The sequence below is a fragment of the Nycticebus coucang genome, chromosome 2, assembly GCF_027406575.1.
Source record: "Nycticebus coucang isolate mNycCou1 chromosome 2, mNycCou1.pri, whole genome shotgun sequence".
Lineage (NCBI taxonomy): Eukaryota > Metazoa > Chordata > Mammalia > Primates > Lorisidae > Nycticebus > Nycticebus coucang.
Genome location: NC_069781.1, coordinates 77401004 through 77408554, shown reverse-complemented (window position 1 = coordinate 77408554; position 7551 = coordinate 77401004).

Below are 7551 nucleotides of genomic sequence, written 5' to 3'. Positions count from 1 at the left end.
GTTTTTTGGTTGCAGCTGTCATTGTTGTTTGGTGGGCCCAGGCTGGATTCAAACCCACCAGCTCAGGTGTATATGGCTGGCACCCTAGCTGCTTGAGCCACAGGTGCTGAGCCTGCTCAAACTTTTATGTCTGTTTCTATCTACCCTGTTATTCACAAACTTCCCCAGTTAACTGTTAGCTTTTTGCTGTTTTCACCATTGTTAATGATGCACAGAGAAGAAAATGGAAATAAGCAAAGGGAGGTAAACAGCCTGGAACAGGCTACTGGGGCCATTGTCCATTTGTAGGCCATATGAAATTTTGGGTTTTAAAAACTATTTAACTATATTGTCTTTTCAGAGAGGGTATAGAAGAGAAATGGCTAGAGCATAGAGCACAACAGACACAAAAAGTAATTCTGGGACTTTGCGCTTATCACTGATGATCAAATCCCTGGCTTATTTTTTATTACAAAGCAGACCATTGAGCATTTAGAATACCAGAACTCCAGGGAAATCAAGTCCATAAGGTAACCATCTCTCTATGAATGGTAAGTTCATTCACTTACACATCAAATGCAAACAGAGCACCAATATTTTTGTAATGCCATCTAGCACTATTGAGAGATACATAGCTCTTCCCTTCTTCACTTGGTTGAGGAACATTAGTGAATACCACTACTCTATGCATGGTGCTTCCCTACCATGAGAGGTAGAGAGACATATGATACTCACAGAATAAAATGAAAGGTAACTGAAGAAAGTAGCCTAGCAGACATAAAGGAAGACTAGGTGCTAGACAAGGGAGATTGTAAAAACTTCTGAAATGATTGCCAATGGTATATTAATTTATTTATTATTCTTATTTTTGGATTAATTTTAGAATTATTAAAACATTGCAAAGTAATATAGAGTGTTCTCATATATCCCTTTTCCCGGTATCCTCTAATGTTACTATCTTATGTAATATTAGTTAAAACCAAGAAATTAACATTGGTACAATTGTAATAACTATTTGAGTTTCATCAGTTTTCCTGCCATTTTCCTTATTCTGTTCTAGGATCCTGTCCAGGGTATGGCATTACATTTCAGCTGTGCCTGATTTTAATACTCTTCCTGAGAATTATGATTACCTTTCCAGTTTGATTATTTTGTAGTGGGAAGAATGAATAATACAGGGTGACCATAAAGTTCATGTGCAATTTAAAATAGTGTGCAGCGGGGCGGCGCCTGTGGCTCAGTCGGTAAGGCGCCGGCCCCATATACCGAGGGTGATGGGTTCAAACCCGCCCCGGCCAAACTGCAACCAAAAAATAGCCGAGCGTTGTGGCGGGCGCCTGTAGTCCCAGCTACTCGGGAGGCTGAGGCAAGAGAATCGCTTAAGCCCAGGAGTTGGAGGTTGCTGTGAGCTGTGTGATGCCACGGCACTTTACCGAGGGCCATAAAGTGAGACTCTGTCTCTACAAAAAAAAAAAAAAAAAAATAGTGTGCAGCTTACCATTGCACATGAACTTTATGGCTACCCTGTATAACAGGTGCTGTCTCCTAGGATATTTTGCTGTATCACAGAAATATTGATCAAAATGGAACTCATGTATCTTTCTACCCAAAAACCCATGAACACTTTACTTTTCACCTTCAACTTGGTAGAGAAGTATTTTTAGACTTTTCTATATTATTTATAGCATATTATCAAAAAATATATTTAATTAAAATTAACCTGAGAGTTAATCTATTCCAACCCTCTTATATAACTGAGGGAATTAAGACTTCAATAATTATAAATGCCTTGTCCAGGGTCTCTAGGTGAGTTACTAGCAAATTTGGAATCTAAAAATTAAAAAAATATATAATGAATTTTTTTTTTAAAGAATGGAAAGATGAAGAGAACAATTCTGGGGAGAGTTAAATGTTTATTTAAGATATCCTCTTTCTGTCCGTCCCCGACTTGATACTATTTTTATTAAACATGCTCTCCATTGTGAAGAGCCTTTAGCATCTCGACATGTGTGGCCTTTGGAGCATATTTCCCCTCTTTGGTAGATAATTGCCTGTTCTCAACTTTCTACCTCATCATTTGAAGAAGTCTGACTTCTCACGTCCCTGGAATTTCTCAACAACTACATCATATCTCACTTTTTTTGAGCTTTCTTTACCTGCTTTTCTGTTCTTTCCTCTCAAGTTTAGCTTTATCTGTGTTAAGTTTCAGTTTATATTGCCTTGAATTACTAAGAAAACTGAACCGTGTACAGGTACTTTGGAAGGAATGCCTATGGAATTTACAAAATGATTCTTCTTAATCCACTGTGATTAATTTTTCCATAAGAATTTGGAGTCTAGTAGGCTTGTTTTTATAGCAGTTACTGAAAAATGATATCTGTCAGGCATACCATGTATTTCTTGTAGATGCTGTTAACAAGCTGAAGTCAACATATCACTTTTCAATTTTAAAGTGGTAGGTATCAAATGAATAACCAGGAACAAAACTTGTCAGTTGTGTCTGGAAGGCCATTGTTCAATACATACTGAATAAAACAAAGTGCTTCACTTTCAAAGAGGTGAGAGCTCAGTTTTTAAAAGTCCATCACCTAGCCTCACCCCACATGGAAACAAAATAAATAATAAGACTGTATCTTCTTGTAAAAACAGCTATTTAATAAAACAATGGCTTGCTATCCAATTAAAAATATAAGAAATCAGAATCCATTTTCAGGTGGACTCTTTAGATATGTTTAGAGACCTCTGTGGAAAGAACATTTGCTTTGCAGTCAGATACAACTGGGTTTAAATACCAGATCTTCAATTTATTTTCTGGATGGCCTCGGATAAGTTATTTATTACTTTTTGAGATTAAGTTTCCTCATCTACAAACACTTCTAACCAAGGCGAAAGTGAAAATGAAAATATTGACTTTCCTATACTTTTTTAGCATTTTGCTTTACTCCATAAGCCAGAGTGAATTTAAAATCACATCTTCCAAAGGTTTCAAATAAATAAAGGCCTTACATTGCATATTTAATTCTAAACACAGCTCAGCATACTTTTTTAATCTAGTTAATTCTTCTATATCATGTCTCTCCAACAAGGTCGTAAATGCCTTAAGGTCCTGAACTGTAATATATACACTTTTATATTTCACTTTATCCTATAATTTCTGTAGTGGTGCTCTCTCTGCAATGAATAATTAATCAGATGAATAAATAAACTGAATTGAATTGAGCAGAATAGTCTCATAATGAATAAAGGGAACTTTAGTAGGCAAAATAATTGTTGCTCCAAAGATATCCATAACCTGATTCTTGGAATTCTTAAGTGGCAAAAGGGATTTTTCCAATGTGATTAAGTTAGATTATTTTAGATCACCTGAGTGGGCCCAATCTAATTACATAGGTCAATGTAGCACTTCTAACTTACAGAACTATAAAATAAAATTTGTATTGTTTTAAGCCACAAAATATATGCTTATTTGCTATAGGAATAAAAATATACTATTTCCTGGCTCAGCACCTGTAGCACAGTGGTTACAGCACTCGCCACATACATCGAGGCTGACGGTTTCAAACCTGGCCCGGGCCAGCTAAACAACAATGACAACTCCAACAACAAAAAATAGCTGGGCATTGTGGCGGGCACCTGTAGTGCCAGCTACTTGGGAGGCTGAGGCAAGACAATCACTTAAGCGCAAGAGTTAGAGGTTGCTGTGAGCTGTGACAACATGGCATTCTACCAAGGGTAACATAGTGAGACTCTGTCTCAAAAATATGTATATATTTATATATAAACACACACATATATATCTTATTTCCCTAAAATGCTCTTAAATTTAAGGTAAGAAAAACGGATAGAATAAAGAACGCATAGAGACTGGAAATGCTCATGAATATGTTTATTCAGTTCTTGGAAATTCAGGAAGAGGCTTTATGTCCTAAAATAAGAAGAAGAATGAACTGAGGGATATGCCAACATCAAAATGCAAGAGGTCAGTATCCTGGTCGTAAGGTCAAACTAATGGTCCTTACAGGAAGAGCTCCACCGCCATATGCACTTTGAGGCTGAAAAGCCTGTGCAGAGGTCTAGGAACATATGTGGGATCCATTGTTGATATCCTAGGAGTTAATGTTTGGGTTCAATCGTGGTAGCATTATTTATTAGTGCAATGAATTTTGGAAAACTCCACAACTGCTCTAAGCATCAGTTTCTTTACCTGTCAAATATTAACAATTTTTAATAATATTAAACATGCTTTATTAATGGGAATGACATGAAGCACATGAATCCTAGCACAGAGTAAGCATTACATAATTACTAGCTGTTTTTATTATTCTTACTAGAAAAGAATTGACATTCCTGGACCTTAGCAAACTAAAATAGAAAAAGTAACAGGGAATTAATTTATGTGATCAAAAGTTTTACTATGTATCAGGTACTATACGAGGCATTTGGCAATGAATAAAACAAACACAGTCCTCTCCCTCCCTAACGTTAGAGTCTTCTAAACAAGAGTAATTTTAAAGATTGGGTTGATTTAAGTTTTTTGGTCATTGACAAGGTAACTGAGTAATGAAACTATAAACTTCTGATTTACTTAAGTGCATACAGTCTATGTCATTATATTCATAATATATGATCATTATAATGAAAATCATACATAAATATTTATTGAGCATTCATATTATATTATTCAGAAAGTGATAGCAAGATGTCGTTGAATAGTGTCAGAAAGACAATTGGGAAACCATGATATTAGTGGGCTATTTGAAGAGGTGCTTGGTTTTGTTACTGCAATTTCTTTTTATTTTTTTATTTTTATTTTTTTTGCAGTTTTTGGCTGGGGCTGGGTTTGAACCTGCCACCTCCAGCATATGGGGTCAGTGCCCTACCCCTTTGAGCCACAGGTGCTGTTTCTATGGGCCTAAGTTCACTATTAGAAGTAAGTTTGCATCAAAATCTCAGCAGTTGCTAAAAATTCAATTTGATAAAAGAAAAAAAATAGTTTTTTTTTAAATGAATACATTTGTGAAGTGGTTTTTATTGAGAGAGAGGATGATTTAAAGTTTCTCAAATAGTATATGTAGAATAAAAGTTCCCATTTGTGAAGTTCTGCTGTAGAAGGAAGAGAGGATTATCCAGACCAGACAAGACAGGGCCAGAAGCAAGAAATTCTTCATCTACCCTATTTTAGGGCCAGCATCAGCCCATGTCAGAGACAGGGGCAGTTACAGCATCTTGAGAGCTGGTTAGTTGTCATAAAGCTAGAGTTAACACAAGCATTGTCCAGATACATCCTAGGAGAGTCATAGAAAATGTTGCTTGTATACTACTTTAAAAGTTTTAATTTTTGTCTATAAAGGCATAAAATTATACCTTACTGTACTCCTCACTTGCATTTCCCAGATCACTAAGGAGGTTAAACATATTTTCATGTTTATTTGTCATGTAATTTCTTCTCTGAAATGTCTATTCATTCCTGTCCATTTTTCTAATGGGTTGTTGGGCTCTCCTTTTTGATTTATAGGAAGTTCTATGACCTTGATATTTCATTGGTATAGTGAATTGAATGGTGTTCCTCAAAATGTATGCCCAACCTGCAATCTGTGAATGTGACTGTATTTTAGACAAAGGATCTTTGCAGATTTAATTAAATGAAAGATCTAGAAATGAAATCATTTGGATTAAATTATCTAATCCTAAAATCCAATGACATAGCCAAAAAACAAACATTATACTGGAAGATCTAACCAGGGCAATTATACAAGAGAAAGAAATAATAGGCATTCAGACCAGAAAGGAAGAATTAAAGCTATTTCTATTTGCAGATGACAATCTCATATATGGAAAACCCTAAAAAAAAAATCCATAAAATAACTTTTAGAGATATAACAACAAACAGGTTTGGCAGAATTGCAGTATACAAGATCAACATACAAAAATCAGTTGTATTTATGTATAGTAATGAGTAATGCCAAGTAAGATTAAGAAGACAATTCTATTTTATAATATCAAAACAAAATACTTAGGAATAAATCTAACCATGGAAGTACAAGTATTGTACATGAAATGCTTCAAAACAATGTCAAAAGAAATTTTAAAAGACCTAAATAAATGGGAGGACATTTGTGTTCACAGATTGGAAGACTTAATATTGTTAAAATAGCAATACTTCCCAAAGTGATCTTCAGAGTCAGTACGATCTCTCTAAAAATACCAACATCCTTTTCTTGCAGAAATGGAAAATTCTAATTATAAAAGTCAAATAAAATTGCAATGAGCCCCCAAAGTCAAACAACTTAGAAAAATAAAAACAATGTTGAAAGGCTCACACCTCCCAATTTTAAAACTTGTTACAAAGCAATCAAAAAATATGGTACTGGCATGAGAATAGATATTTATAAAGAAACAGAAGTGAGAGTCCATAAATAAACTAACACACTTATAGCAAATGTGTTTTCAACATAAGTAGCAAGTCCATTCAATGGGAAAATAATAGTGTGTTCAAAAAATGATGGTATGACAACTGGATATGCAAAAAAAAAAAAAAAAAGAAAGAAAACTAAAAATAGATCAGAAACCTGAGTATAAGAGCTAAAATTATAAAACTATAAATAGAAAATACGAGGACAAATCTTTATGACCTTGGATTTGGCAATGATTTTTTTAATTACACTAAACCCATGCAACAAAAGAAAAAGATAAATTGGACTTCATAAAAATTGAACACTTTGGGTATCAAAGGACACAAGTAAGTTAAAAGTTAAAATACAACTTTATATAATGGGAGATATTATTTGCCAATCGATTACCTGATAAGGGCATAAAATCCTGAATTCTTAAAGAACTTTTAAAACTCAATAAGAAAAAAACAACCCAATTAAAAAAAGGGAAAGCATTTGAATGGACATTTTCCTTAGGAAGATATACCAGTGTCTGATAAGCACATGAAAAAAGGCTCAACATCATTGGCCATCAGGGAAATGAAAATCACTACTGCTATCAGATGCCATTTCACACCCAGTAGACTGGCTAAAATAAAATGATACATATTAACAAGTGTTGACAATAATATGGAAAAATTATAACTCTACACATATTGCTGGTGAGAATATAAAATAATGCAGTTGCTTTGAAAAACAGTTTGGCAATTCCTTAAGAAGTTAGGCACAGCCTCACCATATGCCCCAGCAATTTCACTGCTAGGCATATGGGAATTGAAAATGTATTTTCAAACATTAGCTTATTATACATATATTCATAGTAGTATTATTCATAATAGCCAGAAAGTGGGAACAAGTTGAATATCATTTAACTGATGACCAGAAGAATAAAACGTGCTGATGGAACGTAATTCAGCTATAAAAAGAATGAAGTATTGAGACTTTACACACATAAACTGTGAAAACATAGTGCTAAGGGAATGCAATCAGTCACAAAAGACCACATATTGACCTTCCATTTATATGAAAGGTCAAGCATAGAGACAAAAAGTAGATTAGTGTTTGCTGGGGGTAGGTAGAGGGAAGAAAAAGGTGATCACTTAATGAGTACAGGGTTTCTCTTGGAGAGATGTAAATGTTC